This window comes from Bactrocera tryoni, unplaced genomic scaffold (assembly GCF_016617805.1).
Source record: "Bactrocera tryoni isolate S06 unplaced genomic scaffold, CSIRO_BtryS06_freeze2 scaffold_11, whole genome shotgun sequence".
NCBI classification, from domain to species: Eukaryota; Metazoa; Arthropoda; class Insecta; order Diptera; family Tephritidae; genus Bactrocera; species Bactrocera tryoni.
In genome coordinates, this window is record NW_024395824.1 from 7,048,929 (window position 1) to 7,076,183 (window position 27,255).

Genomic DNA, 27,255 nt, shown 5'->3' on the forward strand with positions numbered 1-27,255 from the left:
TTTTTTACTTCCCCTAGATATTTTTTTATGTAAGGTGTTCTTCCTTCCAAAAATCTCGGCTTACTTGATTGTTGATTTAGATATATTTGATGTAGAGTGTTCTTCCCTCCAAATTCTTTAATTTTCCTGCTGGTTCTTGCTCGGGGGCCAATTAATCAAAATAACAATGTTATCCGTTTGAATGCCAAAATCGTTCTGCCCTTTATTCTTAATCTTCAATATAACATGACTTAACTTCTAAAGCTAGCGTCTATTGTTACAGCTATTCCATGAAACGTTTTTTGTTTATGCATGTGCTTTAAATGCTCTCACCAGTTTTGATGAGAATGTTTATACAATAATTCTTAACTTTAACTTGCTGTCAGCAGTTTTGGTGAGAGTGTTTATACAATAATTCTTAACCTTCAAGCGGGCGCGCGGTCGTTTGTAACGGGAGCGGGCGCGCGTAACCGAAAAGACGTTTGGGATGAATAAAAGGAATAAAGCACTAATTATTCAGTAATTATTTAATTATTTGTAATTAGATATATTATCATTGTTCTTAAAGTCTATTTTGTCAAAAAAAGTAATTAAAATTATTATAAATGTAATGGGTAATAATAGTAATATGAACGTAATTGTACTAAGCGCGGTCGATTCGACTACGCGCCCCCGCTTGAATGTTAACTTGGCTACCTGATAGAATCAGAGAACATAAAGACACAGAGAAGGTGCAAATTGAATTCTTTATGATGTCCAATTGGACGGCGAACAGAACTGCAAAACTTGAACTAAGGAATTCACCATTTTCGTTGCTATTTAGCAGAAATGACCACGTTCTCTGTCAGAAATATACCCAACTCTTTTTTTACACGGATTTGAAGTTACACGATTGAAAACAAATTTTATTTTGTAAAAAAAGTCGACGGCGCAAGACCTTTCGGAAAGTAGGCCGATAATTCAAAACTCCATTACCGGACGAAAGTCACCATTGTATAGTTTGATGAATATCTCTAGTGATATTACCGACTTTAGTCCAGTTCATCGCAAACAATTGCGCTTATTATCAAGTAGCGACGAATAATTATGTTGCTGTGTAAATATTTTTTTCTTTATTTCTATTCGAATTTTTCTGTTCTTAATTCTGGATTAACAGATTTCTTTTGTTTCTTTCCCATTATTTCATTAACAGCTTCGCCTACAAACTAGCGTAAATATGTATGTATGGTTATGAATGAGCTTGCATACATATTGACGATGATGTTTGCGAGTCAAGTCAAAATATTTTAGATTTGACAAACATTTCAAATCGACGAGAGCTATGTTGCCTGTTTTGTCACTCTTTTCTGTGTTTTGTGAGTTTGCGGGACTGTCAGTTTTCCTTCAAGAGAAACATCAGAAAGTTGTTCAATTTATGATTTTTAGCTTTTGCCATTGTCGCGAAAAGACGCGTGTAGGCAAAGGCATGGTCGGGTAGATGTTAAGGCGTCTGTTTTTATGAATAAAGCGAGATCGCTTGTTGAATGTGCGCTTGCGTTTATGAATGAAAATGTTTTTGTTGTAAGATTCACTACATTTGGGCTTTGCCACTTTGGCTGCCATTTTGACTTGTGATGCTTATGCTATTCGAGACGATTGTTGTTTCAATTTATTATTTGTTCGGCAATGTATGCAAATTTATGTGCATAAGTGTATATGAATATATGAACATGTATAGCGGGATTCTGTAAGCAGTCTCTATTTGAGACATTTTGAGGTAAAGTCTCAATTTGAGGCTGGTTACTATTCACAATACAGTCTCTAGTCTCAAAACATTGTCTAAAATTTTGTCAGCTGGTAATAAGCAGGTCACAAACGTATTAAGAAAAGAGAAAACAAGCAATGGACGAAGAAGTCGCAGCGTTTTTGTTAATTTTACAAACTTATGAAAATGAAGAAAGGTAAGTATTGTTTAATATCAATGAATATCAAAATATTATTAATTTCTTTCAATTAGAAATGTAAACAGGAGGAATTTGGCGCACTTAAGGAATAGTGAGGATCCATTTTTATTGGAGGAAGCAACATTTAGAAAATATTTTCGTTTTCCGAAATCGTTGTATTGGGACCTTATGCAGAATTTGAAACCTCACGATAACCGTTTCCGAAAGTCTGCTATTCCTTTTGAGATTCGGGTGAGTGTTCATGCTTTGAAATTAAAATTTTTTTAATAAACAATGGTTTACTATTTCTAGTTCGTTTCAATGCTATATTTTTTTTCAAATGGCTCTTACCAATACTGCATTGGAAATAGCCATTTATCTGCTATAAGTCAACCTATCATATCCCGAATTATAAGGCAAAAACTTGTGTTGGAACATAAAAATGTGGAAATAAGCAAATGCCAAACCAACAAAGCACTACAACACAATTGAAATGGGGTAAAGTATATAAGTATATGTGAGTTAAATTAAACAAGTATATTAAAACATAAAAATATTTCTAGTTTCCATAATAAGTTTGGAATAAAAGGAGTGATTGGTGCTATTGACTGCACCCATGTTGCAATAATTGGACCCTCTTCGTCGTCTAACGTTATTCCACATGAATACATGAACCGAAAGGGTTACTACTACAGTATTAACGTAGAAGCAGTAGGTTAAAATATTAATTTAATATAATTAATATATGTATATATGAATTTTATATTTGTGATGACAAACTTATTTTTCGCCATTTAAATGCTCGTTTTCCTGGCTCATGCCATGACTCTGGAATTTGGAGAACATCACCGGCCAGAATAAAATTATTAAGGGAACATGTTTCTGGTTCATTTAAATGGCATCTAGGTGACTCAGGATATCCAGTGGAGCCATGGCTTTTGACTCCTATATCAAACCCATCTGCACCAAATGCAGTTCTTTATAACAGAATCCATACAAAGGCCAAGAACATTATTGAAAGATCCTTTGGTGTTTTCAAGTCTCGTTTCCGGTGCTTATCTAAGGAGCGAGTACTGAGGTATATAGTACACCAGAGAGCTGCAACGAGTATGATAAATTCAGAACAAACAGTCGTGCCAAAAACATAATCAAATCAATTCAGTTCAGCATAGACAACATTGTTAATCAATTCGAGTAGCCGCCAGCGTCAACTGACCTGATGCAACACGAACAATCTGTTCTTCGGCAATCACGGTCGTGTAAGCGGTATGGCTGGCTTCGGTTGCAATCGTATCATGTCAGTTCATAGCGTTGCGATGATTGTTTGAATTGAAGTTAAACTTTGGGTAAGCTATAAATAAATCTATGGGTCAGTCACCGACTACCATTCTTCGTGTGTGCACGTAGTTATTTCTCTCTGTGACTTTCCATTTTTGCTTGAGTTTAGCGTAGATTTTGTGTTCGCCATTCTTATTTCAGTGATTTCAATTTATTTTACGTTTCGTTTTAAATAATATTTTGATTCAGTGAGTGACAAAGTGATACACAATGGCCCCTGGGCCTCCCTTTTTAGGGGATAACAGATTTGCCCGCTTGCTGTTAGCCCCCAACCAAAAAGGAAAAAACCAACTAAAAACCAATTAAACGTTTTCCCCGAGTTACCAAAAATACAAAAAGAAAACCCAAAATATTTGGTGATATCTTCACTTGAACCTAACAAACCCCTAACGAAATTCTCGTGTTTTGCAGTGCAAAAATCTCTACAAGTGATTTGCAATGACATCGTGTCTATATCCGAATTACGTGACGGCAGCCTCCTGCTTCTAGTAAAAAACACCACGATCGCAAAAAAACTTCTTGATACCAAAAGATTAGCAGGCCTTTGTGATGTAGAAGTGAAATATCACACCAACCTAAACTCTACGAGAGGGAAGAGAGAAGAAATTATTGATAACTTAAGTGATCAAGGTGTGATCGCAGTTTTCAAATTTACCAAATTAATAAATAATAAACCCCAACCAACTGGTGTATGCCTGTTAACATTTGACCGCTATCACCTACCTAGCTCTGTTCAAGTCTCGTGGCATTCAGTGTTAGGTTGTACATACCCAATCCAATGCGATGCAAAAAATGTCAAAAGCTTGGTCATACAACGAATCGCTGCAATAATGCCTTCATTTGCGACACGTGCGGCCTCCCCCCGCACGACCCCGAAGCTTGCACTCGTAAATACTGCGTTAACTGCGCAAATGATCACCCCTCCTCGTCAAATCCATGCCCTAAATACGCCCAATCAAAAGAAATATTACGCATCAAAACCGAAAGAAAATGCACTATGCGCGATGCAATAAAATTTTATAACGAACGTAATATAACACCTTTACCGATCACCTCTTCTAATTCATTTTCTACCATCCTCAAAGAAACATATGTACAGGAAAAAAGTAAAGAAATAAATGTCAAGCAACCTGTCAAAACTCCAAAAAATACATTCCACAACAAAAAGCTGAATTACAATCATCAGTTCCTTCTACCTCCTCTTTCACTTCTAACTCAAACCCCACACAAACGACCATAGATATGACTCCACCAATAAATCACTCAAAAACCAGTTTTAATGAACACTCACCTACCAACAACAATTCAAGCCTAAGATCACAAACAAGCCTCTCTCCGCACTCAAACTTCACACAAACGATCTCAGATAATAATTCACTAAAAACTTACTCAGAAACCAACACGCACGAAAGCTCTTCTACTCAACCAAACACAACTTTAAATTCACCGACAGAAATTAATTTAACCCATTCTAACTTCTTTCCCTCCGAATTTCTCAATAACTCAATTCTACAATTAAACTCTTCATTAGCACCAAATACTGATATGACTAACACAATAGAAAAAAAAAAATAATAAATAAATAAATAGCTTTAGCTCTTTCAGTTCTCACCAAAAATTTTCTCCATCTTACAGTGGAATATCAAAGGCTATTACAATAATTACGATCACCTTCAATTTCTAATTAAAGAATATAATCCATCTTTGATATCTCTGCAGAAACTCACGTGGCATTCAATAAATCCGCTCAGGCCCCTAAACAATATCACGCTACTTTCACAACCTGCCTTGCAACACTAATAAAAAGGAAGGTATAGGTGTACTTATTAAAAAGTCAATCCCTCATAAAATTATTGCTGTCAACTCAGATATTTCCTCTTTAGTAATCGAAGTAAATTTAAGCTATAAATTCACCATTATCTCAATGTACATTCCACCTCAGCAGCATTTCACTGATAGTGATATTAACACCATTTTGAACAGTTACAGTACGCCAATCATTCTGTTGGGAGATTTAAATGCTTGGAGCCCTATGTGGTGCTCACCCACCGTCAACAAAAGGGGCAAATCTGTTGAAGACGTAATTTTATACAACAATCTAGTCGTTTTGAATGACGGTCAACCAACTCACTTATCCACGCATCAAACTCTTACCCATATCGATGTCATTGCCAGCTCTGCCTCATTGGCACCCAAACTTTCCAGCAAAACTCTTCAAGATCTCTATTGTAGCGATCACTTCTCTATTCTGACAAATTTTCCTCCACAACAACCTAACATTAAAACCTCCCCAAAACCGAAGTTCATTTTGGAAAGAGCTGACTGGCGAAAATACCAATATTTGGCGTCGCAGCTAAACCTGCAACATCCAACCAGCATCAACATAAACAAAGAAGCCTCTTCTATCCAAAAATGTATACGCTCAACTGCCCATTATGCCATCCCCCAAACCACTAGGCGCCCTGTTAGGAAAGTTGTCCCGTGGTGGAACCCAGATCTCCACAATTTTCGAAATATTAAACAAAATGCTTGGGAAATGTTCAAGAGAAATCGGTCTACAGCCAATCTCATCAGTTACAAAAAAGCCAATGCCACCTTTAGGAGAAAATTGAAAGAAGCTAAGTGCTCAAGCTTTGAAAATTTAACTAATAATATAAACCCATCTAGTAATCCAAAACAAATTTGGTCCAATATCAAAATGCTTGTAAGACCCTACACCCCATCCCAAATTAAACTTTTGGTGGAAAATGGCAACTCTATTTCTCACCCACTCGAAATTGCAAATCGTTTTGCCTCAAATTGGTCCCAATACTCCAGCGACACAAACTTTCAACAACGTTTCGTATCCGAAAAACTGAGATATTTTAACTCAACATACCATTGTAATCCATCTCAAACAGCAAAAACACTTGAATTCCCAATAACATACGATGAGCTTAATTCAACACTCACCTCATGAAAGGTAAAACCCCTGGCTTTGACCGGATTTCTTACGACATGTTAAAAAATCTTCCAGTCGGACTTAAATCTAGGCTCTTGGACCTTTATAATAACATTTTCGATAAAGGTGTGTATCCACAAACTTGGAAAACGGTCACAGTCGTTCCTATTCTCAAGCCTAACAAGCCAAATACATCCATTTCAAGCTACAGACCTATATCCTTAATTCCCTGTATGGGAAAGGTGATCGAAAAAATTATTTCCAAACGCATTATGTGGCAGCAAGTCGCCTTCAAAAATGGTCATAGTACCATGGATGCTCTTCTTTACTTCGATCGTAATGCTTCGATTGCACTATCTTTCTACTTTCTGTAACGCTGTATATTATAGCTTTCAATGCTATCAGTAACATTTTGAATAAGTATAATCATATTGATCATATTGTGTATGCTGATGATGTTCTTATATTTACTAAGTTAAAAGATTTAAATATTGTAAAAGCCACTTTTCCGAGATCCTCTCCGATATCTCAGACTGGTCTGAACTATCAGGAGCCCAATTATCATTCAAAAAGTGTAAGATATTCCACATGTGCAAAAAACTCAGTTGTAACAGTATAAGTTTTAGTTTCAATAATACAATTATTGAAACTGTCGATAGACTTAAGGTACTTGGTGTATTCTTTGATAGAAAACACACTTTTAAAGTGCACTGTAATCATATTGATCATATTGTGTATGCTGATGATGTTCTTATATTTACTAAGATAAAAGATTTAAATATTGTAAAAAACCGCTTTTCCGAGATCCTCTCCGATATCTCAGACTGGTCTGAACTATCAGGAGCCCAATTATCATTCAAAACATCAAGCTTATATCCGGTCCCTATCATATGGCCATTCGCAGAAGTCTTCGTGCATTTCCGACGTCACCTACAAGTTCTTTGCTTACGGAAGCCGGTGTTCCTTCAATCGAGGAGAGGGTGTTACAAAACTACATCCGACTTTTTCCTAAACTGCTAAACTGTAAGAACAAAATTTTGTACGGAACTATAAAAAAGGCGGTCAACTACAAACGCAAATTCAGCATCGAATCGGGGATAATGAGATGTTTGAATCTAGCAAAAGAAATTGGTCTCACTACTCGCCTTCAATTAGCTACAAACAGCGCAACGCCGCCATGGCTCCTGAGTAAATCTTTGTTTGTTACTAACCTCATGCAATATCCGAGGAGCTCAACTAACGCATCTACCAACCACCAACTTTTCTATGAAGCAATTCGTCCACTTGTATCAAGTTCGTGGACATGTTTATTTACAGATGGTTCAAAAACGGAACATGCAACAGCTTTTGCAGTGGTAAAAGAAGACGGTTCTACCATATATTCCGGTATACTTCACCCCTGCAGCTCAGTATTCTCTGCAGAAGCGTCAGCAATTCTTGAAGCAGTGTCATACGCAGTAAAAAGCAACCACAAATACCTAATTTGTACAGATAGCAAGTCGGTAGTCTCAGCCATTCAAAATGTAAATAATCACAACATAATTATTTCAACTACAAGAGATCTGTTAATCAAAAAGGAGCACCAAATTAAAATAATGTGGGTACCAGGCCACGTCGGATTACCCGGCCCGGCAACGAAGAAGCAGATGCCAGAGCCAGACTAGCCACAAAAGAACCTCTACACTTATACCATCACCATCAATCCAGCAGGTGTTAAACCAACCTTTCCTATTACATGCTCATACCACGATGCCCAAACTTTCACCCGTCTTCGCATCGGACACACGAACACCTCCTCAAGGGTACGAATCCACCACCATGGCTCCTATGCAATGCAAACGCTACATCAGTGGATCACATTTTGCTAAGCTGCCCTGCACTTGCTGCACACAGACTCACCACTTTTGGCACAATAGATCCAAAACAATTACTAAAAAATACCAATGTTGCTAACATAAGACTTATAAATCAATTTTTATTAAAATGTAAAATTAAACATCTTATATAATTTAAATAGCAACATGTACGAGTCTACTTCACCCTAAGTCAATTATCACTATTAAGTATAAATAATTTTAAATAACTACATATATTGTAAAGAATTAGGTAAGCCGAAAGCCCCAGTAGCTAGTGCTTCTTTCCAATCAAAATGTAAAATAATAATTGTATTACTATTTTACATCTAATAATAAATAAATAAATAAATCTATGGGTAAATATATGAATATAGCCAACAACAACAATTTTCTGCTGGACTTATTTGAATCATGTGTGGCAAAAAATGTATCAGCTTTGAAAATGTGCGCATGTTACAAATTTTCGAAGCGTAAACAATGGAAATTCCGTCGAGTACGTACATACATATATACATACATACATTTCTTGTATGTATGTATGTATGGAATTTCCATTATACATATAACATATGTATGTACATTAGGCCGGGTCGATTTGTGGGGAGGCAAAAAAATCGCCCATTGCTCTATGAAAATCATATTCTAGGGATCAAAATAAGAAACTTTTCCGAAGGAACCATACCTCTAAAACGAATTTTGATGTCCCCCAATTTGGGTCGAACTTTTGGGTAGGGGCAAATTTTGAAATAGAATTGAAATTACCATTTCATTCTTATTACCTCTGAAAGTGAGGAGTACTAAAGCAATAAACACTATGGTATTTCAAAAAAATAATAAGTGAAGTGACCATTCCAAATCAAAAAGTTTACTATGAATCCACCATCCTCTACACCACAAGATGAAGCAACTATATCAACAACTATCGAAAACGCAATGAGTCATATACCCAAGCATGATGTTACTGTTTTTGGTGTGTCTACTGATTTGACTGATCTTAATTTACCAACCCATCTGGATATCTTGAGATATTATTTTTACTTAAGCGAACGTGCTAAAACAGAACAAAAAAAGTTTTCCCATAAATCATTCACTATTCAAGTACAAGATAAGTTGATTGGAATTTGGGAAAAACTTGGTATGGAAATAATGCTGAAAAAAGTGTATGTAATAAATGGAATAAATTGTTTGACAAGTATCAAGAGCAAATCAAGAGAAGAAACAACACCCAACAATTTACAGAGTATGTAAAATCTCTGAAACAATTTTTTACATTGGAACATGTAAATGCGATTTGAAGGCAGCTCCATGTGCATGCGGCTGGGTTTCCGAACGCCTCAAAGGGTTCATGCACGATCAACATAATCAGAGAAGACTAACAATGAATGCATTTATGATGGAAACTGAAGAGCAAGGAGCAACGTCTATGTCATCAACAACACCAAACCAACATACCAAGATCCCGATGATTCAACATACGCACCGCCACCGGTCCAAGAAGATATGGATAGAAGCACAAGTTCACAATACACAGAGAGATACGATTGTTTTAACTTTGCCTTGGTATGTGACAGATTTGGTGTGCCTGACAGAGTAGCATCAGCATTGGGAACCGCTCTTTTGCAAGATTTTAAAATTAAAGATAAGCATGGGAAACCTCTCATCATGGATAAATCGAAAGTTCGCAGAGAAAAGAGAAATGCAGACAAGAAGTGCTTCGCAAGCGGTTAGATGATACCAATTTGTTAGCGTTTTCATTCGATGGCAGAAAAGATGATACTTTAACGATAGATAAAATTGATGAGAAGTATCATACTAGGATGGTAAAAGAACCTCATCTTGTTATTTTGAGAGAACCCAATTCTGAATTGATTGGTTACGTAAGACTGGAACATGAAACCGCTGAATACAAAACAACTAAATTAAATGGTTTTTTCAACGATAAAATATATCACTGATACATTAATTGGAATATGCACTGACGGTGAGCCAACAAACACTGGCCCACACGGTGGAATTATACGACGATTCGAATTGCTGTTAAAAAGACCATTGCATTGATTTGTTTGCCTTCTACACTTCAACGAACTTCCGTTTCGGCATTTGTTTGAAGCTTTGGATAAATCAACCAGCACTGGACCAAGATCGGCAACCGGAAAACTGAGCCGTCAAATCGAAACTTGTGAAACTCTTCCGGTAAGTTATTGCTATCACTCATTTATTATAATTGTCAACCATTTTTAATTATTTTATTATTATATATTTTTAGGTGGTGAACGGCTTGCAGAAAATTGAGTTGCAAAATATGCCCCCTGTTCCAGAAAAAAAAGAATTTTCCACCGATTCGAAGTACTTATACGACATGGCCCATGCAATTTCTAGCGGCCTAGTTCCGGTGGATCTGGCTAACATCAAACCAGGGAAAGTTGTACATTCTCGGTGGCTCACCAAGGCCGCTAAATTATTGCGATTATATGTGACAACGGAATATCCAGATGCAAATTTAAGAATTCTGGTTGAATTTATAATTAAATGTTATGTGCCAATGTACTTCAATATCAAGTATTACATCTGTCGTGTACGGCAGTGCATTATTTTTCAACTTCATTGGTTGGTCACGATTTCTAAAACCTCGTTTACGCAAAATTATCATTCAAGTAATTAAAGATAATTCATATTATGCGCATTCGGAAAATATCTTGTCATCAATGTTGTTTGATGATAAGAAAGAAAAGCGCGACTGTGCCATCAAGAAAATTCTACGCTATCGAACCGATGTTGACGAGCAAATGGAACTTAGAGTTTATAAAAAACCAGATATAAACTTTAATTGCACAAGTTATACGGAAATGATCAATTTGAATGGTATAAATATCGTATTTGAACCACCATTCACTCGAAGCATTCCGTACGATGCATTGAAAGAATATTTAAATCAAGACGATCCACCGTTTAATGATCCAAAAATTCTATCACACGTACAAGGAACGGAACGACATGTTCAATTGCTAGCTAGCGTTTCCAAACGGGTAACGCCGGAAAATGTAGAGGCTGTTATGGCGACGACATTAGAGAGCCGTGCGAAATTGCCCAGACTTGAAAGTATAACAGACTTCAAACAATATTTTTTTTAGTTTCTTTTCTATAACTCACTTAAATTAATTTTTTCATTTACATATGTTCTGACTAAATAAATTTCTTAAGAGAAAAGATAGATATTATTATAAATAAATAAATAAAAATGAAAAAAAAAAACATAGCCATTTAGCTGATTTTTTCATGTAAAGGCCAAAAATTGTGATTTTTTGAAATGATTGTATGGGGAACCCCCCAGGGGAGTTCCAAGGGGTGTGCCACTGGCATGGGTGGATCGGCCGTCCAAAGTTAGTGGGGGTCGGTCATACATTTGGACTCGATTGGAGCACTAAATGGGTCAAAGTGGGATATTTCAAAATTTGCCCCTACCCAAAAGTTCGACCCAAATTGGGGGACATCAGAATTCGTTTCAGAGATATGGTTCCTTCGGCAAAGTTTCTTATTGTAATCCCTAGAATATGATTTTCATAGAGCAATGGGCGATTTTTTTGCCTCCCCACAAATCGACCCGCCCTAATGTACATACATACCTACACGTATAAACAAACATTTCTTGTATGTATGTATGGAATTTCCATTATACATATAACATATGTATGTACATACATACATGTATATACAAACATATATATTTGAAATAGAACAAAAGTGCACTAGTAAATCAGTGTTTAGGGGATGATATACAAACCAAACTCTGTCGATCATTTCAATCATTGAAGCATGAGTTTGCATCACTTCGGGTATTTTCTGCTGATACGAACGTTCATAAACAAATCAAGTATAAGCTGATCGCTAGTGATTCAAAGTTGTTCTCTATCGCTGATTTGAAGACAAACAGTTCGCTTCGTGTACATGAACTGAACTGACAGAATCAGACAGAGTAACGGATCAGTACTTATGTATTTATTACTCGTTGCAGTTCTCTGGTATACACCCTCAAACGCCGCACAATGGGGCAGCAGACCAGAAAAGTTGGCAAAAACTATTTTTTTCAAAATAGCCGGTAGCAATTTTCGTTTATTGCTTTGGATTTATGAATATACTAGCAACAATAAATCAACGGTTTTTCAATGTCATTTTCACCACCTCTCTTTTCAGGGCCTTACAAACACAGAGCTTATTTTCGCAATAAGTGCAGTTTGATTTTTGTGCATTTTCTATTCAAAGTTTGAATATATATTTTCCAGTCGCTGACTATAATTTAGCAACTTTAATTATGGAACCATCAACATCGGGTATTTATAAAGATTCATTTATATTCACTTTGTGCGTACTTGTGATTTTCACATTTTGGTCGTTTTTTTTCGGAAACCTACATTAATAAGTTTATTTTCCTAAAGTTTAAGTTTTAAAAATTGGAAAAGTTAGTGAGCCCGGCATGAACGGCCGGAAATTTTTTAATTATCCTGTAATATGTATATTTATGTACTTAATTGGGAAAAAAAATTGTGCGGATTTTTTGCGTTTTGGCATTTGCTCGCATTTATGTATGTGCCTATGTACTACCTTTTTTGTAGTTTAGTTCGAAGCTTTTTTTACTTTGTTTTGATTATTTGTTTGTCAAACGTCAACTACAAGTACAAATGTGAACTGCATTGATCTTTATTATTTTAGTTGTAAATCGTCAAATAGAATCCAGTGTTGCCATACTATCTTAATTTTTTAATCTTTTAGTGATTGATTTAACTTTTCATTTCAGGTGTTAGTTCAAAAACAATTTTTGTCAATCATAGGGAGCTCATTCAAATAATATTTTGTTGCGAAAAAATCACAACTGATGAAAAGTTTATTTTTTTAAAAAATGAATTGGAAAAACAAACAAAATTTCAGCAAGTGACTAAAGAATAATTGAATAAAACATTTAACCGCCTAAAGTCTGAATTTAAACTTCGTTGGAACAAATCGTACCGAAAAATAGACGTTTTTAATGAAATTAATAAAACATGGCTGGATTGCTCAATTTGTTTTATGAAAAATTCAAGCCAAAAAGGTGGTCGGCCTCAGAAATCTTTTGAAGAAAGCTCAGAGCGTACCAAACGAATGAAAACAAAAGATTTGAGGGAATCTACGCCAGTTGATGTCTTGAGTTATGCTACTCAAATGAAATTAAGGGAATCGGGTAAGGTGAAGGCATCGAAACTTTTGATGAAAAGCTTATCTCAGAATTATGATAGCGCAAATATGTGTTCAAAAACTTCATCAGGCCATTACGAAAGTATTTGTTTGTCAGGTGAAGATTGCAGTACAATATAATAAGATTGGCTGTTCGGGATAAATTTCCTTCCTATAAAGTAATACAGGAAGAAAAAAAGAAATGTTATCCTACCAAAGAACACATCAAGGCAACTAATACGCTTGACTGTGCAACTTTACAATCCTTACTGGACCACACAATATGTCGTCTGATTATTGCACAGAGGACTGTAATAGATTCCATTTCCGCAAAGGATTTACACAAATTGCGTATGTACACAAAGTGGGGATTCGATGGTAGCTCAGGCCATAGCTCATATAAGCAAGTATTTCATGGTATTGACGCTTCTGATTCTGCTGTTTTCATAACTAGTATTGTGCCTATTCGTATTGTGTTGGGCGAAAAAGTTGTTTGGCAAAATCCTGCTCCATCTTCGACGCGTTATTGCACACCTTTGAAAATTTAATTTATTAAGGAATCCTCTGAAGTTTCAATAGCGGAGAAAAACACAGTTACTGAAAAGATTGGAAATCTTAAAAAATCTTAAACGATATGTGATGGAAAATCTATTGAAGTTGAGCACGCTTTACTTTTTACTATGGTGGATGGGAAAGTTTGTAATGCGATAACCCAGACGACATCCACTCAAAAGTGCTACATTTGTAGTGCAACATCAAAAGATTTTAACAATATTGACAAAATGGTGAAACGAGAAATACATACAGATAACTTAAGCTTTGGACTATCAATATTGCACGGATGGATAAGATTCTTTGAGTGTCTTTTGCATCTGTCTTATAAACTGCCAGTAGAAAAATGGCAAGTTCGAAATGACTTGGAAAAAAATATTGTTGCTGAAAATAAAAAACGAATACAAAACGAATTTAAAAAACGCTGCGGTTTGATTGTTGATGTTCCAAAGCCAGGGTTTGGAAATTCTAATGATGGCAACACAGCGTGACTATTCTTTAGGGAGGCAGAGGTTTCGGCCGAAATTACAAAATTGGATTTAACTTTGATTAAAAGATTGCACAATATATTAATAACTGTAGCCAGCGGACATGAAATAAATGTTAAAAAGTTCACGAAGTATTGCCAGGACAGTGCTAGGTACTTTTTGGATAAATACTCTTGGTATCGTATGCCTCCAACAATGCATAAGTTTGTAATATATGGCCCTGAAATAATTTCTCACGCTTTACTACCATTCAAGAAAATGCGGCCGTGTGGAAACTAATATTGACATATTCAATTCATTTATGCTAAGGTCTGATCCGGTAATAAGTTCAAAGAGAAAATTCAAAAGAACTAATAACCAAAAGTTACCAACTGAAGTATTGGAATTATTGATATGTCCACTTATTCCTAATAACGATGAAGAATATGATGATATTTACGATGATGACGGTCAACAAAACGAAAATGGGTCTAGTGATGAAAGTAGCAATATAAAGCAATCGCCACCAATCACTATATGAACGGTTCAGGTAAATCTGATTCAGTCTAAAAACCTCGGTTCTAAGCGCAATATTCTAAAATTTGGTACACATACTTACTTTAGTAAGAGGAATCAGGGTACCAATTTCCAACTTCCTAGCTTAAGCCGTTTAGTTGATGCCAACTTTTAGGTCATTCTGCCCCACTGCGCGCCGCGTTCTTAGTTTATACTTGCTCAATTTTCCACAACATTTTGCAAAAACATGGTTTTTGTGACTTCGATGAAATCGACATTGAAAACTTTCAGGACTCTTCCTTCTATGATAATTCTCCAGCTCAAACAAATCAGTATTACACTGCAGGAATAAATGCTCGACGTAACTGCTTAAATTCTCTCACACAATCTTTATAAATAATTATCGTTACAAATAAATCTTTCATTTATATTTTCATAAAAAAATAATAAATTTAATTATTCAGTCTTCTTTTATATGTATATACATAATAAACATTAATAGGAACAACTTAAAAATAATTTAACTTAAACATATTCTTTTATATGTATGTACGTAATAAACATTAATAGGAACAACTTAAAAATAATTTAACTTAAATATATTCTTTTATGTGTATGTACATTATAAACATCAATAGGAACAACTTAAAAATATCTTCTTAACTTAAACATATATTTTTTAATTTTTTTTAACAGCTTCTTAATTAACAGCTTAAAATTTCACTTGCCATATTGATTAAAGACTCCGGAAAATTTTGGAAGCATTGTTGCGATGTCTCCCTAAATTTTTTTAAATGTCGTTCTAAACGAAAAAAGAAAATATCATTCCATTTTATTTACTAATAAAAAATATGTTTATAAACTTATTATACGCAAAGATTTTATTTAATCATACCAATAGTTGGGACATCAGGCAGTCCATCAACCACGTCCTCCCTAGTGTTTCCATCGCCCGCTCTTCCAACTCAGAGGATTGAATTTCCTGCATTGGTCCTCCACCTGTCAATATCTTATTTACTTTCGCCTTTCTTGCCCATGAACGAATCTGTTTTTTCCAATTGTTTAAACACTATAAAATAAACAAGATATTTATTACAATTGAATTATATTTATATAAATAGAAGTGTATATTAGGGAGGCGAACGTGATGGACCTTTCAAAGCGTTTAGTTGCTGAGAAAGCTCGATCCACAGCTCTTCTAACCTTTTGGGTCGCGTGGGATCGTTTTTGTGGAACATCATTTCAGGGTGAAGCTCAAGAAATGCTAAGTAGCATTCAATTTGCTCTTTTGTTGTGCGCAATGATTCTGGAAATGTAACAGTTAATCATATACAAGCAAAAGAATATAACAGCAATTATTTAATTTAACGTTTACTTACCTTTGTTTTCCATTTTGAATGTATTGACAATTCACTTATAGAGATCATCACGAATAATAATCGATTGTTGGTGTTTATGTTTTATACAAAACTCAATCTGGTAAAAGTAAAAAAAAATCTATTTCACATACATTTTAGCTCTACAGTACTTCAAATACAACATTTTATTTTTATTTTTATTGGTAATTAATCTTTTTTACTGCGTTAAAAATAATTTAATATTTGTTATCGACAATCTTTTTTTATACTCTCGCAACAAAGTTGCTAAGGAGAGTTGTTTGTAAGTCCTAAAACTAAAAGAATCAAATATAGGGTTACATATACCAAAGTGATCAGGGTGACGAGTAGAGTTGAAATCCGGATGTCTGTCTGTCCGTCCGTCCGTGCAAGCTGTAACTTGAGTAAAAATTGAGATATCATGATGAAACTTGGTACACGTATTTCTTGGCTCCATAAGAAGGATAAGTTCGAATAAGGGCAAAAGCGGCCAACTGCCACGTCCACAAAATGGCGAAAACCGAAAACCTATAAAGTGTCATAACTAAGCCATAAATAAAGATATTAAAGTGAAATTTGGCACAAAGGATCGCATTAGGGAGGGGCATATTTGGACGTAATTTTTTTGGAAAAGTGGGCGTGGCCCCGCCCTCTACAAAGGTTAGGTTGATAATCACTAAAAGTGCGTTAACCAACTAACAAAAAACGTCAGAAACACTAAATTTTACGGAAGAAATGGCAGAAGGAAGCTGCACCCAGGCATTTTTTAAAAATTGAAAATGGACGTGGCGTCGCCCCCTTATGGACCAAAAACCATATCTCAGGAACTACTATACCGATTTCAATGAAATTCGGTATATAATATTTTCCTAACACCTTGATGACGTGTACGAAATATGGTTCACAACCACGCCTTCTTCCAATATAACGCTATTTTGAATTCCATCTGATGCCTTTTCTGTATAACATATACATTAGGAACCAATGATGATAGCGGAATAAAACTTTACACAAATACGGTATTTGAAAAATATGTAAATGACGGATAATGAAATCTCGATTATTACTTTATCATGCGAGAGTATAAAATGTTCGGTGACACCCGAACTTAGCCCTTCCTTACTTGTTTCATTCAGGTTTTATATGCATCTCTAAATAATGAAATGTGACAGATGGTCAGACCTGTTCGTTTTCAGTTGAGAGACTCGCAAATTTTTAGTGACTGTCACTTACAGAATAGCAAAATCGCCTCAAGTCTCAAAAATTGTCTCTAATACCGTGTTCAGACCGACACTTAATTACACGATTTCGGCTGTTGAATGGATTATTCCACTAATCTTAAAAATTTATCAAGATTTTGCCATACAAAAATGACAGGTCAAAATCACTTCATCAGAGTAATTTGAAACTGATCCCAGCTAAATCTCTCTGTGCGACTCTGATTTTGCGCCATCTGTCGGCCACATTTGTTTAATCGCAGCTGATTTTGACACTATAAGCTGTCAGAATTTAAAACTAACAGACAAAAAATAAAACAAACAAATAAGGAAGGGCTAAGTTCGGGTGTCATCGAACATTTTATACTCTTGCATGATAAAGTGATAATCGAGATTTCATTATACGTCATTTACATATTTTTCAAATACCGTATTTTTGTAAAGTTTTATTCCGCTATCATCATTGGTTCCTAATGTATATACTCCTATTATACAGAAAAGGCATCAGATGGAATTCAAAATAGCGTTATATTGGAAGAAGGCGTGGTTGTGAACCGATTTCACCCATATTTCGTACACGTCATCAGGGTGTTAAGGAAATACTATATACCGAATTTCATTGAACTCGGTCTAGTAGTTCCTGTGATATGGTTTTTGGTCCATAAGTGGGCGAGGCCACGTCCATTTTCAATTTTTAAAAAAAGCCTGGGTGCAGCTTCCTTCTGCCATTTCTTCCGTAAAATTTAGTGTTTCTGACGTTTTTTGTTAGTCGGTTAACGCACTTTTAGTGATTTTCAACATAACCTTTCTATGGGAGGTGGGCGTGGTTATTATCCGATTTCTTCCATTTTTGAACTGTGTATGGAAATGCCTGAAGAAAACAACTCTGAGGAGTTTGGTTGACATAGCTATAGTAGTTTCCGAGATATGTACAAAAAACTTAGTAGGGGGCGGGGCCACGCCCACTTTTCCATAAAAATTACGTGCAAATATGCCCCTCCTTAATGCGATCCTTTGTGCCAAATTTCACTTTAATATCTTTATTTATGGCTTAGTTATGACACCTTGTAGGTTTTCGGTTTCCGCCATTTTGTGGGCGTGGCAGTTGGCCGATTTTGCCCATCTTCGAATTTAACCTTCTTATGATATCTCAATTTTTACTCAAGTTACAGCTTGCACGGACGGACGGACAGACAGACATCCGGATTTCGACTCTACTCGTCACCCTGATCACTTTAGTACATATAACCCTATATCTGACTCTTTTAGTTTTAGGACTTACTTTATGTGAACAAAACTATAATACTCTCCTTAGCAACATTGTTGCGAGAGTATAAAAATTGTCGTTTATTATACAAAAGAAAAAAATGGAGAAAACTCAAAAAAAAGAAGGGAGTTATGTATGTGGAGTGATGCTGCCGAGGCCAACCTTTTATTGATATGGCAACAAAAATGCCAGAATGAAAAACGTTTGTGGAATGTTTCTTTACACTTTTATTTGTTTCTTCTATTTTCAATTGACATGGAACCAATTTACGTGGAGGCCGATACGGAGGGAGAGTCGCCGCTCCCAAGCCCAAGCGATGGTCCTTCTACGTCGCGTGGTTGCGCTCGGCCATCGTCAAGCGATGCTGTAAGAAAAAAAAATCAGCAATAACAATAATGGAGAAAATTAGGGATGACTTAGTAAAGGTGACTGAGGCTATGTAGGAAGCCGATGAAAAGCGTCTTTCTCTCCTACAAACATACATAAACGATTCACAAGAAATGAAGGACGCCTTCATTGACTTCCTTTGTCGCCAAAAATAGATTAAGAACATTTTTTTAAGTTTTAGTTTTAAGATATGCATACATATATGAATAAATACGAAAATGGAAAATAAATATAAATATTTCAAAGTTGAATGTAATAACTCACCGAAATACGAAACGAACGCTTGTCTTATTTCCTCTGCTCTTGGGTTAACATTTCCACAAATGTTAGAGACATCTTCTGAAAACTGCAGAGATTCGTTTTCGATTTGTGGTGCTGCAATCCACTTTTTATTATTTCATCATTTTCTTCATTTAAAAAGTTGTCCAAAACGCAGCACGGTTTTATGACAATTCTGGTGTTGGCCTTTTTTTTAAACCTTCCCTTTAAATGACCGAAAGCATTCACCACCACTCTTCGACATTTCGAGAGTACATAGTTGAATTTTTTTTTATCCAAAGGTTGGTTTACACAAAATGGGTACGGTTTCATCAAATGTTCATCAAATTTGAACGCAGAGTCGCCCAACACAACGACTGGAACATTAATTTACGATGTTTGTCTACTCATGTCTTTAAATATAGTAGATTGTGCCAACTCGCTTTTTAAAGATGAACCCTCAAATATTGAAGAGTCATTACAATGGCCTGGACTACCAACGTTGATGTATAAAAAGCGACATTTATAACATTAAAGAAATACATTAGATGTTTAAACGAGCTTCATGAAAAAACTTACCTTGCATCTACTAAAGCCAAAAGAACTGTGGAATACCAGCCTTTGTAATTGTAGTAGTCAACAGCATCTTCTGCAGCTGGGCGAACTTCTATATGACAACCATCTAAAACTTAAAAATATATAAAAACTCAAATGTAAAAAATTTAACTTATTACATCCTAACACTTGAGGGAAACCCAATGACTCAAAACCATTTAAATACTCGCGCAATTGAATTTCGTTCATTGGGAATTTCTTCAAATACAAAGGCCACAAACGTCGCCAGACTTCATGACAGAAATCAATTACAATGGAACAGACAGTGCTTTTACCAATTTCGAACATATTTCCAATTGTTCGGTATTCTGCAGAAGAGCGAAGAGCATATAAAGCAATAGCAATGCGTTTCTCTAATTGAATTGCTTTCCGGTAGTTAGTGTTTTTCTTCTCCAATTTAATGAAAGAATTGCGCTTCATTTGGAAGTTGTTTTTAAAAAATTCATCTGAATTCACCTGGCAGTCGACTTCCCAAAACATGTGGTCACGAGTCTGAATTATATATACATTATAATTAAACGAAGGTATAATACCAATATTTATATACTTGCCTTTATCCAAATAGACCTTGTTGAATTTGCTCCGTATAGACTACACATTTTTAGTATTACGTGTTCAAGCAGCAAACGTTTCATTGCTAAGCGGTTAGAATCAAACAATTCAAAAATTATTTCCATTGAGCTGAGATAATTTAGAAAAAAGAAGACAATTTTTATAACAAGGTACGACATTACAATGTTTTCCTTTAATAAATACTTTGATGTTTATGGCTGAATGTTAAAAACATCTGATTTATAAATCACCAACGGCAGTAAGAACAGGGTTGAGTTATGAAATGCTTAAATGTAATCTAATCCCTTAAAATTTTCGGTCTGAACATGGGATAACTTAAAATGTTCGTGGACGTGAATGATATAGCATTCATTTTCATACTGATGCAAAATGACGTGAATGCTATAGCATTCAAATTTTAAAGCCAATTGTTATTCATTTAATTTTTTACAATCTTAAGTTTTTGTAATTAATACACATTTCAAAATAATGACCAATTGCTTCATTAGATACTTTCATATTATTTTATCTTTTCTCCGTGTATTTACAAATTTTCTCACGTCATTCTGGTTGAAAAATATTATCTATATCGTCGTGGATGCTATAGCATTCATTGTATGTAACGATTAAAATACGATGTTCTGACTACTCTTATAATATATGTCTAATTAGATTTAGGATATTACAACTAGTTTCAAAAATAATTGCCTGTATATTTTTGCAGCTCCCTAAAATTTTTTGCGTCCGTGAACGTGTTAAAATCTAAAATTTAGAGACTTGAGACTGTCTCACATTACACAATCGCACGGGTAATATATTGATGAGTGATAAAATCATGATTTGAATTTCTAAACGCGCACATGCGTATACATACATACATACATTCATATGAGGTTGTGCAGATACATAAGATTAATATGATAGAGATGTATTTACATATATATTGTTGTGATAAATTTAATTTCTATTAGTAAGAAATATAATACAAAAATATTTATTAGTAGAGTATATTATGTAAAAATCAAATAAAATTATTAAATATGCAAGTCCAAATTGGCTATAAATATTACTATGCATGCATTAATATCAAATTCTCAAATCATAATTATTTTTACATGTCAATATGGAATTGCTTACAGCGAAGCGCAAAAGCATACATTCACCTCTATTCTGTGCACTTGACAAATTAATAAAATTTTGAAAATTAATTAAAATATTTATGAAGAAAGAAATATTTTAGTATTCTGTGGCAATCTTGATAAAAGTAAAAGCTTCAGTTTTTCCCCCATTTCCCCCATTTCATTTTGCCAAGCACACCCAGAAATGGGTAATGGGTACCAAAAACGCCTCAACAAATGAAGCAATTATGGCAACAGCTGAGTCAAAGGCTCACTGGTGGAGGGCCAAGCTCCAAGCCGATGACCGAATATGAAGAAAAGGCTTTATCCACATTTGGTTTGGCTGCTGTGGATGGTGTAAAGGATGTTCACAGCCTTGGTTTAACGCCAATAGAGCCTTTGACACTCTGCATTTATGCAGTCCCGTACCAACAACCCCAAATCCCAAACAAACAGCAAGTCCATCGGCACCATCTACATGCCCAATGCTTAGCTTGAAAAACCAGGTGAGTTTTCATTATGATATAATTACAAAATATATATATTTTTTTTGCAATTTGTTATTACGTTTTAAACTTATCAGCACTTTGATAGCTGATATATCCAAACGGAATGCTGCTGAAGAGGAACGTCTTGAAGATAATTGATAATAATAATTCCTAAAGTTGAATTAAAATAATAATAACTTATAATACCTTTTAATTAATATTTATTGAATTTAATAAGTTTGGTTACATCCTCTTTGTTTTAGAATAAAAAAATGGAATAAAAATTTCAATTTGGTTTCTTTTAACAATAAAGATAAATATATAAACAAATAATTATAATCATTATTTGGAGAATTGAAATTTTCTGCAGCCCCGTCATCTATTTCGTTCAACGTAATGCCTGCTTTCGCCATTATATTATGCAATATAATGCAAATATACGTATTAACAAACAAAGCGGAAGTTTCGTGTGAATAATGTAGAACTCGGGGCATAAACAAATATCTGAAGTGAGATTTTCAAACACCAAATGCCTTCTCTATGCAGTTTCTTGCAGAACCATGTAATTTGTTGTATTTTTGCTCTTTATGGGTAAGGTGTTCCTATTGATGCTAAAAGGAACGATTCTAGAAGATAACCTTGACCGCTAAGAAGCCAAGATTCTCTCCGTTGTTGCTCAGACGTATTAGCATGCTGACGAAAGAGATGTTCTCGTAGGTTAGCATTTAAAAATGTAAAACATAAACGGTGATCGCAATCCTCAGAAATGATACATTCAAAAATTGCATTGGAATATATGTACATGTAACAACAATAAAACTTACTGCTTCAACATTGATACTGTAGAATCCTTTTTTATAAATATAAATTAAAAGAACGTTCAACATTATTTGATGATGGAGCAATGTTAGCAATATGAGTGCACTCAATTGTTCCTATGGTGCTTTTTATGCCAAATTTTCTAAAAAATCTGGAATATATTAGCTTAAATTATTATATTGTTATTTGTATTACAATAATACTTACCCCATTTTTATAAAAGTTTCTTCCTCCTCCCTTTACCTTCACAATAAGTTTTGCTATGGGGAAGTTGACGTTTTTACCTACACATTTCTGGTATGAGCCGTGTCCAAAGAAGGTCAAAACTGCTAGAACCCTTACAGTTAAAGGGTGACCTTGTCTGATTATCGAATGAGGCCAATTCATTAATTAGGCGAAATTCACGCGTCAATAGAAGCTTTTGCACAAAGGTATTTTCGCTCAAAGAAAATGGATTTCTATCGTCGCGTAAACTTTTTAAATGCCGAGCGAGTTATGAATTAAAACGTTGCTTTCTATTCTGTAGCAAGAATCAGACTGACTCTGCCATCAGATCAGCAACTCGAATCTGCCCCAATGTGTGGGTGTACCGCACATTCCAACAGACTCAAAATATGCCGAGTCTGGTGTTTTGGTCACGTACTGGCTGATCATGCGATGTGGTGCACAACTGCATACCGTCAGTTGACGTAACTTGAGATGTAACTCTTCCAGAGCCACTCTGAAAGGTCTCCTAACTTCTTTAATTTATGATTTTCAAACTTATCGTTTAATTTTTCCTTTTACATAAGTAAATAGTAACAATAATTATACTTATTAATATTGTTATAATTAGTGAGGCACTTATGCCATAGGATACGTTTTTATGATACTTTAGCTCTTTGATTTCATTTAAATTTTCGATATGGTTTAATATCATTTTTTCAAAATTTACTTTCACTTCATATGTCTGATTTAATACTGATACAGGATATATGTATGTATTTGTCAAAAAATTCTTTTTTACAATTTTCATACGATTTATTTTTTATTTCGATTTTACAATTACTAAAATATATTATATAATTTTTTTGAAGTGTTTATCGCAGTTTTGGATCATTTCATCAGAAACTCTTGCACATAGGTTATGTTATTATATTTAAACATACAATTATGATTAAAAATACAATTTTCACTTAATTTAAATTTTCTTAACAATGTATTAGCTTTGTATTTATAATGTTTATATTCTATCGTTTTATTTCCTCATCTGTTTGATAATTTCTAAATTATTCTTATTTGGCAATGGTGTAATTAATTTTAAATCTGTAGAAAATATGTTTTTGGTATTTGAATAGCGAACACAAGTGCTTTATTTTTGAAAGCTACTACTCCTACTTTGGCTAGTTTCAGCTTATAAAAATCTATGTCAAAACTATCTATTTCCTCTTTTGTTAACATCCCCGGATGTATTAAATTGTTTTTAGCGGCGGCTATGTTATTTTGAATTTCAAGTATCTTTCCTTCAACATGTCTTAATTTATTCATTTGATCATTGTAAAGAACCAATTTCGCTAGCTCTCTATCCTCCTTTTGTACCTGGTTTAACTCTTTTAAAATTTTACTCCTGTCATTTTTTACTATTGTTTTCATTAAATTAATTTAATCGTTAAAATGCTCATTTATGATAATCTGCTTCTTGATATTTGTTATTGCATTGTGCGAATTACTTCCAAATGACTAATTATGTCTGTCTTATGCCTGTCGGTCCTCCTCGTCCATTACCCCGAACAAACATTTATGCATTGTCCCTCCTAAGTTAGTTAAGCCCCTCTTATTTCTTCCCTCTTCCTTGGGAGTAATCGATCTAATTTTTGCTTTAATTACGTTAATTTCGTTAAAAAGAAGTGCCTTATTACTTAGGTCTGCTTGTCTTATGTTTTCTTCCATTTCCTCCACCAAACTTGCTAGCTCTTTCGGATGTATATATGTAGTATTGTAGTTACTTCGTCAACCATCTCTACTTAGTCGAGTTGGATCATGGTGTATCCTGCTTCTTCAACTATCGGTGACACTTGTAGGAATGCTGTTGCCAATTTCATGGCGGTCATTAGAAACATTATTATTACCCACATGGTCTGAAAATATGGTGACTCGTGAATTAATACTTTCAAATACATACATCGCCATTATGTAGATACTATTCCGCTTAACCTATCATATTCATTTTTCATACCTACTCTATCTACTTTAAAGGCTGGCCAGTCAAAAACGCTACTCCCTTCCTTCCTTTTCCTTCCTTATCGGCAAAATGTGTGCACAGTGAAAACGTGGCAAAAACGCAGAAATCAGCTGTTCTCTTTTGTTTACATTTCATTTGTTTGACATTTCATACAATTCTAAAAATTGTGTCCGCAGCAACATGGAACTGGACAATAGTGATCAAATGTTTTTAGAATTGTGCGAATTGTACTCTTTATATAGTTTATATAAACGGTATAAAAACAAAAAACGAAAGAGAAGGTACACAATTCCCCTAATCAATCAAAACTGGGGTTTTGCGGTTATCAGATAAAAAATTTTCTGGTAATGAAAAACAGGGAACCAGAACAACTTTTTTTGCACACAAGGATGCTGCCGGACGTTTATAATTTGTTTCTGAATTTGATATCGAAATCCTTGAAGAAGCCAAGGCAGCGGATTGGACCCGAGGAAAGGCTAAGTTGATTTGTTGTGTTTTGCGAATTAATACACGTATGCATGTATATTAGGGTGTCCGTTATTTACCAAATTGATTATTTTTGACGAGACGCCCCCTAAACTTTTAGTTTTCCATCTAAAAAAAATATCAGACCATAAAAAGCCCTTAATTTTCATAATAAACCTTGCCCCAAACACGATACATTTCCCATTGAAATTACATGGGATTTTGCAACTTTTTACGAATATTTTTTTTTTCTCTGGAACTTTCTCGTTTGTAGAAATAAAAAAGTCATATTCTTGTACGGAATTGAATGCTCTACAAAAAAAGTCTGGTCAATTTTTCGATGTACTCACTCCTTTAAAAGTTATTCAAGGTTAAAGTTAACTTCTGATTAATTTCTGGAATTTTCAAACTTTAACGGCAAATTGAATTTTTTTTGTATAATTCAATTGTTTATTCTAAAAAATTTAATTTCTCTGATGTTACGGCAGGAAAAGTCTGAAACATGAAGAGTAATTAATCACATGTTGTTAACGACTAATAATAAGTTCATTTAATTTATATGAGTTATACTGTGCAATTTGGCTTCAGCATTATCCAGGTACACGCTGCCCTATCTGGGATCACCATGATCAGGTGACTCATTTTCGTTTCGGCATTTCTGCCGTTGTTTGGGTCAGACCATTCTTCTTCTTCTTAATTGGCGTAGACACCGCTTACGCGATTATAGCCGAGTTAACAACAGCGCGCCAGTCGTTTCTTCTTTTCGCTACGTGGCGCCAATTGGATATTCCAAGCGAAGCCAGGTCCTTCTCCACTTGGTCCTTCCAACGGAGTGAGGTCTTCCTCTTCCTCTGCTTCCCCGGCGGGTAGTGCGTCGAATACTTTCAGAGCTGGAGTGTTTTCATCCATCCGGACAACATGACCTAGCCAGCGTAGCCGCTGTCTTTTAATTCGCTGAACTATGTCAATGTCGTCGTATATCTCGTACAGCTCATCGTTCCATCGAATGCGATATTCGCCGTGGCCAATGCGCAAAGGACCATAAATCTTTCGCAGAATTTTTCTCTCGAAAACTCGTAACGTCGACTCATCGGTTGCTGTCATCGCCCAAGCCTCTGCACCATATAGCAGGACGGGAATTATGAGGGACTTATAGAGTTTAGTTTTTGTTCGTCGAGAGAGGACTTTTACTTTTCAATTGCCTACTCAGTCCGAAGTAGCACCTGTTGGCAAGAGCAATCCTGCGTTGGATTTCCAGGCTGACATTGTTCGTGGTGTTAATACTGGTTCCTAAGTAGACGAAATTATCTACAACTTCAAAGTTATGACTGTCAACAGTGACGTGAGAGCCAAGTCGCGAGTGCGACGACTGTTTGTTTGATGACAGGAGATATTTCGTTTTGCCCTCGTTCACTGCCAGACCCATTTTCTATGCTTCCTTGTCCAGCCTGGAGAAAGCAGAACTAACGGCGCGGGTGTTGAGGCCGATGATATCAATATCATCGGCATACGCCAGCAGCTGTACACTCTTATAGAAGATGGTACCTTCTCTGTTTAGTTCTGCAGCTCGAACTATTTTCTCCAGAAGCAGGTTGAAGAAGTCACACGATAGGGAGTCGCCTTGTCTGAAGCCTCGTTTTGGTATCGAACGGCTCAGAGAAGGTCCTTCCCGATCCTGACGGAGCTTTTCGTGTTG

The 27,255-nt window shown here is 35.2% G+C and overlaps 1 long non-coding RNA gene and 1 pseudogene across 1 annotated transcript; one reads left to right on the plus strand and one right to left on the minus strand.

The window, feature by feature from the left end:
• Positions 1–589: 589 nt before the first annotated feature.
• On the plus strand, positions 590–14,801 carry LOC120779564 (annotated as a pseudogene).
• Positions 14,802–18,845: 4,044 nt separating this feature from the next.
• On the minus strand, positions 18,846–19,769 carry LOC120779688. The gene is made up of 2 exons (XR_005705717.1): positions 19,288–19,769; positions 18,846–19,000 (listed from the first exon to the last, which is right to left on the minus strand). It is a non-coding gene; the product is annotated as an uncharacterized LOC120779688 (long non-coding RNA).
• Positions 19,770–27,255: the final 7,486 nt, after the last annotated feature.